Here is a 10679-nt window from a genome sequence, read left to right as displayed (position 1 = left end):
CAGATCTTATGCCATGACTCCCCCTTGATAGAGCAGGCAAAGCCCCAGTCCCCAGTGCCCTTGACTGCCCCAGTGCCCCCTCCTCAGCCCCTCGACCATCAGCCCTTGGCCATCATTGTGCAAGGCATCCAGCATGCAAACGCGGATTTGTTTTGAATTTTGTTCTTTTTCTAGCTGTGCACTGCAAACCCACATGGTGCCCCTTCCTGAAATCCATCGGAGACAGCATGGAGATGTCAGTCTGTCCAGGAGCACAGGTGTGCAGGCAGCTCATGGGTCTGGGGTTACAGCCTGTGTCCCTACATCAAGTGGGGGATCCCTAGGGAAGGCAGTCACCTTAGTTCAAGACCCACATGGAGATTTCTATGTTTCTTCAGTGTCCTTTGTGCATGAAATACGGTTAAATGTAAGGGGGAAAATGTTTCCTTCTCTGCAGTGACCCCAGGAACAATGTAATTAAACCCATATTGCAGCCCCATTGCAGCAGCCCCTCTCACAGCTGTGCTTCCCAAGGAGACAAAACACGGGAAGAGAAACCAAATTCCTGCTGCCATCTTCAGCTCTGCCCTGATAATGCAGTGCAGCAGGGCTGTGCAGGGGCAGCACACTGCTTACCCACAGCCCCAATACTCCTGCAGGCTCACCCTGTCCTGGCTGCTCATGGGAAGACCACCGGGCACCATGTTAGGAGCAGGTGCTGGCTGCCCACCCAGAGAGCTGCACTGGATGGTACCACCCCAAAATCAGCACCCAAGAGATAAACTGTTTGAAGTCCCAAGAAGTGCGTATGTCTCTCATAAAGCATTCACAGTGGCACAGCAAGGCATCAAAATATTTTGCCTTTTCTTCAAAACAGATTTTTTTGGCTGTTGCATTGGATATAAATGGAATTTTTTAGAAAGGGTGAAATAATTGCATGAGGGTCTATACCAGCTAAACAATCTGGACAGATCTGATCTACATCTTTTTTCTGACTTGGTTAGAAATTGTGTGACTCCACAGACTGAGTGGAAAAAAACACACAGTAAGAAAAGACTGGGTTTTTTATGAGCACAAATGCAGGTGGAGAAGGTTAAAGATAGCAAGGCAGATAAAGGGAACAGACATGACCTGGTCTGACTGAGGTTACAGCAGATGCTATCACCAGTAGCCATGTTTGGTTGAAGCAGCTGGCCTGTGCTATCCCCTTGGGACAGCACTGTCCACACAACGAGTTAGGAAGGAGCAAGAGGGGAAGGAGCTTGGCTCTGTCTTTCCCAACTGCAGTGGGAGCAGGGCAGCAGAAGCCAAGCCCCAGAGAGCAGTCTGGGAGCGTGCAGGCTGCACTAGCAGCATGACTCCCACACTGAAGCCAGCTGCAAGCCATTTTCCCCTTTTTCAGCACAGTCTGCTTCAAAGGAACAAGGGACATCTCCAAACTTGGGACATAAAAAAGGAATCAAGGGAAGACAGAAGTATTTCCATTTGTTTCACTGCAGATAATGGGTGGCAGCTACCACTCTGAAGATCAAGTCTTCCACTGCTGAAGACCTCCAGCTGACACATCACCAGTCATTTACAACCCACCATTAAACATATATGGTCATTATAACTCCTTTCTCTGCTATTTGCAGCCTCAGGACTTTTTGCTTAGGCTGCACATAAGTTCTTGTTTGGAAAATTTAAAAGGAGGGAAAAAAATAACAATCTTGATCTCCCAGAAACTGTCTCAGTGCTGGGGAGAGAGATCGTGCTGGCGTCCCAGCAGGGTGGCACACTCAAACAGAATTATCAGAGCAACTCAAGGTACACATATAGCTTCTCATGATAGTGCTCCAAACCACAGATACCTATGTCATCCTACATACTTCTAGGCATGGCACTCCATTATTTCTTGCATTAAACCCATCTTAAACAGGACTCCAAGAGTTTGATGTTGCTTGCAGGTACTCATAGGAAAATTTAATGATTAACCAAACCTTTTTCCAAAGCAGTTTTTCTTCCCTGTAGCAGTAACACCTGTGTTTCTCTAGCTATTAAATATATAATCCCAGAGGCACTACCAACCTTTGTTGATGGGCTCAGCTTTGGCCAGAGGCACATCCATCTTGGAGCCGACTGGCATTGTCTCCATCAAACGTAAGGGAAGCTCCTGGCAGCTTCTCAGAGAAGCCACCCTTGTAGTCCCCCACTACCAAGACCTTGCCATGCAAACCCAGTCTTTCCCTCCCAAAAGCAAGACCAGATCTGCAGGGAAAGGCGATATCCTCTGTTAGACCCTCTGCTGTGGTAAAAGCTGGCAGAGGAGTTTTGGAACCCCTGGTATCCCACAGACCCCTCAGCAGCCACCCCTGCTCTGCAGTGCACAGCAGCATGAAGGAGGGCTTGACCAAAGTCTGCCTGGCTTTTCCAACGGTATTCTTTGTTCAGATCAGAAAAACTGCCTCTCCCTACAAACCTTTCATCACTTGAGATACCTCCCCACAGAGATGACATGGAGAAATGATGGGGAAAGGAATGATCAAAGAACACTATTATCAGGATTTTTGGCAGCTGTGCTATCATTCCAAATGTAGGCATGGCAGACACTGCTCTGGAGCACTGGCAGGCCCGTGGCTGCATATCAGCCCATGCTAAATGAGATGTCCTTAACAAGCAGGGATGCTGCACAAAGACATCAGGGCTGGAAAAAAACAGACTTCCTCCCCAACGGTGTCTGACCCAAGGTAGCTCATGTGAGCTTGCCTAACAGAGCAGACACCATCACCTAGATTTTAACTTGGTTAAGTAACTGGCACGCAGCCCACTACCCTCTGCAGATGAAACCAACCCCAGGTTATCTGGCCTTCACAGCTGTTTAACCTGAGGTTATTCCTCTTGGACTGGGGTTGGCACACTCTGTTAGAGCTCTGGCACTGTGCTTACAGAAACAGCTTGTTTCTGTTCACTAGGAGTTAGTGCTGTAGCATGGTGCTTTCTCTTGCATTTTCAGGCTCCTGTGGCTCCCACATTTCTGCCTTGCAGAGATGTTTGTGTCAGCCAACTCATGGAAATTTGGCACAGAAATGGTACTGTGTTGCATTGTTTTCTCACTCTACAGTTCATGATCCCTCCCGGTCCTCGCAAATCACAGTTACAATTAGGGCTGCCAAGCCTCAAAGACAAAAGCAGCTTTGGGATATTTATCCCACCTTCTTGTTTGACACATAGTTGGTATAGCCCTGAGGGAAGTGACAGTGAAGGCAAGATCAGAGAATGAGAGGAGGATGAAATTCAGAGCTTAGGAACACAAAAACCGCTGTAACTCAGGGCAGGTCTCATGTCCACCATGAGAATCTGTGGTGGGAGATATCAGGAGCAAGGTCAGACCTAACTACAGCTTTGCAAACTACAAAATTACTACTGCATTTCCATTTTGCAGAAATCAAGATTCATCCAGATGAGGTTCAGCAGAAACTCCAAATTGAGGCAAGAAACCCTGGATAGGCAGTGTCCAATTTGTTCACTGTCTGCTAAAAGCATCCATGAATGAAACCAAACTGGATCTTTTCATTGGTTTTACTTGTTTACTTATGCTCCCAAAAGAGCTAAATGTATTTGGCAGATTGAGACAGGTGTGATGGCATAGGGCTAGAGATCACCCATGCCCCAGAGCTAAATAAAAGTGAGGAAATATTCTCTGCTAAGCAACATCAGCTCTCCATGTGCTGCATCCTGATACAGCAGCATCCTTCCCACTGTTCTTCTTAATCTCTTCCTACAGACAGAAACGGGCAGGAGAGTTCCTCTCCCAGAATAACTTACTCTCCATTCAGAGCAGAGTCTTTCCAAGGTGAAGCTATTCAAATTAAACTACAAATCTTCTCATCTAGGGATAACACTCTGCTGCCTTCCCAAACCTGTTCTCATTTTCTTTTGCCATTTTGACACCATTAGCCTTCCACAAGCACTAGCACACACAGAGATAATTCTGTTAATTTTATCGTGCTTGGAAAGGCAGAGAACAGCCTAAACTCAGCCAAATGCTTGGCTTTGACTTTTCCCCATCGTATAATAACCTTTTGTATATAGCTCTGCATGGCAACTCATTTATATCAAATCTTACCAGTTAAGGGAGAGGGGAAAGGGGGGCAATCAATAGTTATCTTGCCAAGGGGATCTGCAGTCAGTAGCCTCCAGTTTTCCTGCATGCAGAGCCAGCTCCTGCCTCGCTGCTGCCCAGCCAGGGTGGTGCTGTGAATCCCATGGCTCCACACCCACAGTCAGGCAGCAGGTACAACCCATGGCTGGACAACCAGGGAGCACCTCACAGCCAGCTGTGCCCTGTGGCTCCCGGGGCACCACCAGCACTGCAGGGCTGCTGGAGACTTGGAAACACAAAGCCTTCATACCCTTGGGGCTTGGGGGAACCACGGAATGGGAGGGTAACAAGCATTTCCACAGCCGTGTGATATGAGCAGGGTCTGTCCAAAATTAAAAAAGGATGACTTGTATATAAGTTGAGGTGAGGAGCTGCTTTTCGGATACTGATTTCTCGTGCAGATTTTCACGCAGACAGCCCCAGGGCCATTTCCCCAGCCCTCAGCAGCGGCTCACTGGGGCTGCCTGCCAGCAGCAGACAAGGCAGGTGCAGCACCAGGAGCCCCCAGGCAGTGCTGAAAATGCTTCTCAGTGTGTTCCCAGCAGTGGCATGTGAGGGTCACTTCAGTGGGACTGAGGGTCATCATCCCAAAGAAAGGGACACCAGGTCAGACAGGGTCCTCGGGGAGTGCTGGAGACCACTTCCCACCTCAGCACTCACCTATGCCCTGAGGAGATCAGCCCCAGAGGGAGACACAGAGGAGAAAGAAAACATTTGTACTGCAATTAACTGACTTAAGATTTTCTAAATTGGTAGATTCCTTCTCTACGCAGTTTTTGCTTCAAGCACAGTGTAGAAAAAAATCGATTTGTTTCTCCCAGTCCAATTCCCTTCTGTCTAATAGGTCTGTTGTAAATGTCAATTTTACTGTCATTTACACTGTGCCCATCTGAGCTATTTTATCAATAGCTAAATAAGAATACTTTAAAGTAATGTGATTTTTTATTTGAATTCCAATTTATGTTCAGATGCTTTGACACAAATCTAGTAAGGAAGGCTCACTATTTTCATAGAACAAATTAAATCGTATGTTATATAGCCACACAAGTAAATATGTTATATCACTGGATAAATAAATACTTGTGATTAGATACAGTATCTCATTCTTACCTACACATAACAGCAAGGCTGATGGAAGTATTGTACAAATCACTGTGCTTTAATAGTTAGCAGTCCATTAAAATGAACCTGAAAGACAATAGGCAAGAACAAGCACACACACACAAAAAGGCGAAACCTAGTTATCTGGACCAAGACTTCCTGCTTGCCGGTTTCCGATTCAAAGCAGCTTAGACTCATTTTTCACTTAAGCCAGTGCCTCTGGGCAGAGAGGTCAGAGCGTAATTAGTTCTGCAGAAGATGTCGGAGATGGATAAAAGGTGATAATGGACCCTGCTGGTGGGATGGATGATGGGGATGGGGATGGGGATGGGGATGGGGATGGACAATGGTGATGGGCTGCCAGAAATAGGGCAGAGTTAAAGCTGCAGAGCCAGAATCAGTATCTGGACAATCCAATAGCCAAAATTGCCCATTTGCAGGGAGTTTGGGAGAGAGCATTGATCTTGGTTCATGTTGTCAGACAATGCTTTCCTCCTGACTGTGGAAGAGAAAATCAGTTCTTTTTAAGCTGATAAACACATCCCAGCTGGGACCCAATTTGTTGTTTGGATATTACAGGCTGAGAGACAGACTGGAGTCCTGGCATGTTTTAAAGAAATTGTGGCTCCCTCATCAGCTAAATTAGTAATAGATAGCACACGCCTGTTATGGAAACCAAAGAGGGCTAATGCTAATCATTCTTTTCTTCCACCCACCCCCTTTTTTGCCTGCATTTTGCTTCAGATCAACCTGCACTACTTTTTAAGTGCTGTCACAGTATTTTTTTTCTAAACAATCTCTCCCTCCTTCCCCTAACTCCTGCAACCTGAGTTTATACTAAGTGGACATGCTAAGAAATGGAGCTGCTGAATGTCCATGGACTTCTGTTTAATCAAGACTGTGAGATAGTGATCCTGAAACCAAACACTACACACAGGCTCTTCTCTTTCTGCCAGCACCAAAATTATTCACCAAATTAGTGTTTGCTAGCTTCTGGAGGGGTGGTATTAATTTTTTTTCAAATTGTGCTAGTTAGTCTAAATAATATTTTCTGTATGATAGGAACTGGCTCAAAACCAGCAGGATGTGCCAATAGAAATGGGGTATTTAACATCAGAGTGATATAGAAAATACCACCCTGAACAGCCACCTCTGAGTTAAAATGTAGGCACTCAGGGCCAAAGCTGAGGGCATTTCCAGGAATTATTGCCTAATTTCCCTTTCTCTTCCCTTTTCACCCTGACAGAATTTACTGTGTTTGGTTTGGTTTCTCATTTCAGCTTTCACTTCCACTGTGTCTCATCCAACAGCTTTTTCCTCCGTGTGCAGCTGATGAAATCCCATTGCCCTCTGAAAGGAAAAGGTCTCCAACTGGTGTGTTACTGGGAAGCCCCAACTCCTCCTCCCTCATGTGTAGGGCCAATGCAGCCCCATGACAGCAATTGCTTCATAGCATTCAGGGTCCTAGGTATACCACAGTGCTAGGTCAGTATCCCATTAATTTTATATTGGCCATGCCTGGTACTTTATTGAATGCTAATTATACCAGTCATAGCTTTTTCTAGCTCTTGAAGCAACAGAAAGATTTTGAGTGTAGCCAGGCCCACAAGCCATGAGGTATGTGATAAAAGGGCTCAATAGACAAAAAAACAGTCACCATTGTTTGGAGAGATACCAGGTATTTACAGCATCTCTAAGCCCCTCCCTGGTCACCATTTCAATTCTCCCTTCTGTGTGACAATCTGTCACATGAAAACACAAGATGCTCTTTAAAGCTTACGTGACCTTTAGAGGTTCAGCCCGAAGCAGTTTTGCTGACATCTGGCACATGAGGGACTTGCCATAAGATAGGATAACAACAACAACCGTGCTTCTGCAGGGCCAGCATCTGTCGATCCCAAGGCAGGGAAAGCAGCACGGAGGAGGGAGGCTGGCAGGTTGTACCTGAGCTGGCACTGCAGTGCTGAGCCTGAGTGACACTTTGCTAAGTCAGAGGGGACAGACATAGAGGCAGAGGAGGCAGCCTGGTGAAAAGGGGGTTTAGTGAGAACACAATTCATCATTTATCTTTGGATAAGGAGTGGGGGTCCCCAGAAGCCTGGGACTACATGAGCTAGGATGTCTCTGCAATGAGAAGACACTGTGTAAAGAATCTGGTCTAAATTTTCAGAACAAAGTAATCCAAATGAGAAATGGTTAAACAGGCCTCAAGCAAAGTGAGAAGAAATTCAGCTTAATGAGTAAGACAAAGAGAAGTGAAGCTATAAAGGGAAGAAAACCATGACTTTCAGGAGGAATTTTTCATTGATTGAACAAAAGCCTAGACTTTTTCCTATTCTGCATGGAGTTATAACAGGGGGCTAGGCTGGGCTTTCTGCAATGTGCTCAAGGAGCCAGAAGATTTGTATTTCTGGCTATCCTTAGAAATCACAGCACACTGTCAAAGTGTCAAAAAGCTGCTTGTGCTTATCTGTTCCCATACTCCTGCCCTTGAAACATCCCCTCTGCTTCTGGGAGAGGTGATATTTGATAATTCAGAAATGGGCTGCTATTTAGCACAGAATGTAACCAAAGCATTCGGAGCTCTGTAATCAATGGCTACACTGGCCAGAGTGGGCAAACCCTGCTGCAGCAGCCTGGGAGCTGGGAAGGTCCTCTGCTCCACACAAGGAAACGTATGGTGGGGAACAGCTCAATCCCTGGCTCAGGGCAGAGGATTTCCCCTCCCTGGCTGCTCCATCAGTGAAAGAGACGTGATGCTGCTCCAGCAGGATGGTGCAGCAGTGGGGCTCCATATTTCAAACAGCAGGGGTTAAGCAAAGTGACCAATTTCCTTGGGCTAATTGAGCATGCAATCTGCCTGCTTGTAAAGCCTGTATTTGGCCAGCAAGATTTATTACTTTTAGCAATGATGAATGTCCCAGAGCAGTAAGGGCAGATCTGAGCTGCAGATCATTAACTTTAAGTGGGATGATGTTGAAAAACCATTTCTATTTTTGGTTACTTTGTTCTGAGTTAACTGTGAATTTAGACCTAGTTCTGTAATAAAGTGCTCAGGGAGTCCAGTGAATCTTGTTCTCTGTGGCAGATACTAAACCTGTAGGGCTTTGTCCGTATCCTGATGAGTAAGCAGTTCTAGCTGATCCTGAGAGGCTATGAAATGATAGAAGACTGCTCTGGATGGGAGCTTGCAGTTAAGCCTCCATCTATCTCAGAAGCAGAAGCCGAAATGGAGGACTGGCATGCCTTTGTCATTGGCTTTCAGAATAACACCTCTTTATTATCTTCATCGTCCTCAGAAAGTCAGCACCAGTTGGGAGCTTGGTCTGTGCTACTGAACGGCCGTGTCCATCACAGGGGTATGTTTGCACCCCCTGCCTTTCGTACATCTGCTTTAAAATCAGTCACTCAGTTTGTCTAAGCTGGAAATTGCAATGCGATACTCTGCACAGTGAAAAGTGCTGGATGCTTTACTGTCTAATGTAACATCTGTCCCCCTTCACATTCATTTTTTGTAAATACTCTGCCTTTCCTTGGGAGAATAGCCATTAGTGCACACAGCTGCAAAGCCCCAGAGCACACCCTGCCTTCTTTTCTCCCCAGCAATACTTGTGCTTAATGTCATATTCGTACAAAACACACTCTCCCTGTTCCTGCACTGCCAGAGCACAGTGGTCCTCTAAAAATTGTCAACGAGTGTTTGATGCTGAGAGATAATTTTATGTTAAATCACTCCCAAAGATCTCTGGGGCCAGTATAAAATACTTTTGTGTTGCTGTCTTTACAGCTGTATGTAGACTGAAAACGCATGTGCATCTGTGTTTCCACTATAAATATTGTCTTTCATGCTATCACCACAGCAGCGTTGCCTGCTCCAGGTGACATCGCGTGCCTTGTGACTGCCACACCACAAACCTTTCTTGATCTCCACATCGCTTGTTAGCCTCTATGAACCCTGGGCCATGGGCACTGAACTGCAGTGCTGTGTGCAAGGAATCCAATGCTCAGAGTAACCAACCTGGAAGCTGCAAAGCTAATGAATTTGCCTCTAAGGCTTAATTGTAAGAAAAGTAATTAATCTTGCTGGGTTTCACTCATCATCAAGCAAACTTCTGCTGATGAAGAAGAAAACTGCTTCTAAGTTAGCCTCTCCCTGTTGGACTTGGTGGGTAATCGGCACATTGTTGCCATCCCATTTTCTATAGATTCCCCAAGAGGCAGCCATGGAAGGAAGGTGTAGTCAATGAGGGAAGGGGGTTTTGCAGCTCAGACTTTCACTCCCTCTCCCAAAGTTCTAAGCTTGCTTAGTGCCCCAGTTTTGCTCAGAAGGGAAGGAGGAACGTGCAAAACAGCTGTTGGAAGGTTCCACTGCATTTGTGTATGTGATGTCCACTCATACAGCCCTGCCACTGAGCCAGTCTGAGTCAAGGATGAATCCCGCTTCCATCCTTTTATGGTTTAAGCCTCTGTGGTGGCACAAGAGATGGAGATACACAACACTGGGTGTAATCTCAAATCCCTTCAGGCATCTGGCCCATAGGAGGCATTTGTTTTAGTTTGCAATGAACTGCTCTCTTGAGCTGTCTGTAATATGAGGAGCCTACACTGGCCAGCAGAGAAGTAGCCACTGCTCAAGATGCCCTGTGCAAACTCATCAGTGAGCTGATGGACTCTCAGAGAAGTGCTGCAGAGCCACCAGGGAGCTGTGAGTGAGAGCAGGACTGGCAGAGAGTTGGATGCCAGACCAGCCCTAAAGGGGCAGCAGGATCAGAGCCACGCTAGGAGCTGTGTAGCTGCGTAAAGGCAGTCCTGGCTGGTCTGGAGGACCACCAGTGGCACTCTCATCACTCAGGCTGAGAGTGTTCCCCAGGTTTCTGATGGGAGCCATATGCTGAGATCTGGTTATTGCACTTCATTTGCCTTTCAAGGAGCAGAATTTATTCCCTTAAAGGTTTATTGCTGTGATTCTTCAGGCTTGCTGCACAGGGGCAAACAATTTAGTTCTGGGAAACATGCATGGGTGGTGAATGTATGTGATTTTTGTCACTTGGGTGAGCAAAAAAAGCTGAGGGAACACAAACATTAACACAAAGGGCAAAGAGAAGGAAGGGAAAAGAGTTAAAGAAATCCATGAGTCAAACAAGAGGCACTCAGATGGCTACATTAGTTCTGCTCATCATAAATATTTTCTCAGACAAAATACTTTACTACTACAAGGAGTACAAAGGCTGAATACTTATACTTTGATCTCAGAATCACTTCTGGAAATGCAGAAGTTTTAGCAAAATGTTCATGTTTTAGATGAATTAAAACATATTTTTAATTACCTAGTTTGATTTATATCTGTACATGATAACAAAATGCAGACAAGATACTTTATTAAACACACATTAAAATATTAGAACTCTGTGCAATGGGGCTAGAGTTCAAATGTCAAAATACTATTTAAAAAAACCCT

This window comes from Lichenostomus cassidix, chromosome 7 (genome assembly GCF_008360975.1).
Source record: "Lichenostomus cassidix isolate B80296 chromosome 7, HeHo_3.0, whole genome shotgun sequence".
Lineage (NCBI taxonomy): Eukaryota > Metazoa > Chordata > Aves > Passeriformes > Meliphagidae > Lichenostomus > Lichenostomus cassidix.
This window is presented reverse-complemented; position numbering follows the sequence as displayed.